The sequence below is a fragment of the Babylonia areolata genome, chromosome 1, assembly GCF_041734735.1.
Source record: "Babylonia areolata isolate BAREFJ2019XMU chromosome 1, ASM4173473v1, whole genome shotgun sequence".
NCBI lineage: Eukaryota > Metazoa > Mollusca > Gastropoda > Neogastropoda > Buccinidae > Babylonia > Babylonia areolata.
Genome location: NC_134876.1, coordinates 42,273,679 through 42,275,311, shown reverse-complemented (window position 1 = coordinate 42,275,311; position 1,633 = coordinate 42,273,679).

Genomic DNA, 1,633 nt, shown 5'->3' with positions numbered 1-1,633 from the left:
CACACACACACACATTTTTTGCTATACTTTTCTTATTCTTTGACATTCAGTGTGCTTTTCCACATCTAGATTTCGTTTGAGTTTGTTTTACGCTCATTTAGCTGTCACTGACTAAATATGTGCTTGTGTCTGAATATGACGAATTTGTTCCTGTCATTGTTCTTGCATTTGTTGTTTGTTTCTTTTTGTTTCACCATGTTCAGTTCTGTTTCTGTCAGACAGCTTTCCTCTCTCATACACCGTCCTACGTGTCTTTGTACACTTCATCATACATAAGCTGGACATTTTTGTGTAAACACGGCCTATCCTGTTCCACTTGAATCAAGATGACGGAACTATGTCGGTACTACAGGCAGCACTTTGACGATAACAATGCCGCTTGTCTCTTGCCACAATGGCTTTTCCTCAGGGACAAGTCAGACAGACAGGCAAGCCCGATGACAGTGACTTCCTTCGTTAGAAAAGAGGGGTGTGGAGTGGGAACGGGGCTTCTCTCTCTCTCTCTCTCTCTTTCTCTCCTCTCTCTCTCTCTCTCTCTCACATAACCCGAAAAGTCACGAGGGGTTTATCACAAACACATCTCTCGACAGAAGAAGCGGCTGGGGCTGGAAGTGAAGTTCACTCGCACTTAGTGGGAAACTTGGGACTTTTACACTAGCGTGGGATTGGGCAGGGGGCGGGGTGGCGTGATCCGGTGCCTCTGACAATGACCCATTGAAGTGGATGGTCCTACTTACAGCAGGATCCGTTCTCTGTCTTATATCCTCTGGCGTGTTCAGATACTGCGGGGGGGTGATGCTTGTTCTTCTTAGTATCGTCTCTATCGTTGTTCCGGTTATCTAAATGCCACTTCGTCGTCAGTTGGAACTTTGATCTGTTTCTCCCATCTATACAATCTGATTTATCCAGGTTGATAGTTTCGCCATCGTCGTTTTTTCATTAATATTCTGGTCATCTAAATGTTAGTTCGTTTGCTGGTTCTTTGACATGTTTGCTATGAACGTAACTGATGTTTCTTCAATATAAGCGATATTCTGGTCGACTAAATACTTGTTCGCCATTGGTTCTTTGAACTGTCTGTCATGAACATGATTGTTTTCTTAATGAAGGAGTGTTGTTGTTGTTGTTTTTGCTTCTTTGTTTTCTACGAAATACAAAGAGCCCACTTTTGCTTCGTCGATTACTTCTGTCACATACCGGATGAGAATAAATATTTCAAACAAATGAATCTAAACTTTGGTAATTCTGTAGTAGTAGTCACAATGTGAATAAGTTTGGATGGTTTTCAACATTGATAATGGTTTTAAACAATAATATGTGTTATTGGGTGGGAGGGTGGGTGGGGGTGGTGTGTGTGTTGGTGTGTGTGTGTGGGGGGGGGATGTTTGCGCGCGCGCTCGTGCGTGTGGATGTGTTGCTCTTTTTTTTTTTTCGGGGCGACCTCTCTTGAAGTAATCAGTTTATCAGTAAATCCGACCCACTTCATTTTTTTTCTTTTCTTTTCTTTTCTGTGACCTTCCTGGTCCAGATTCTGACGCCAAAGCGCGTGTCTGTCACGTTGTTGTTGAGGACCGGGCAGGCAGCGTTACATACACTCCGTCTTCCTGGAATTGTTGCAAAGACGATCCGTGGC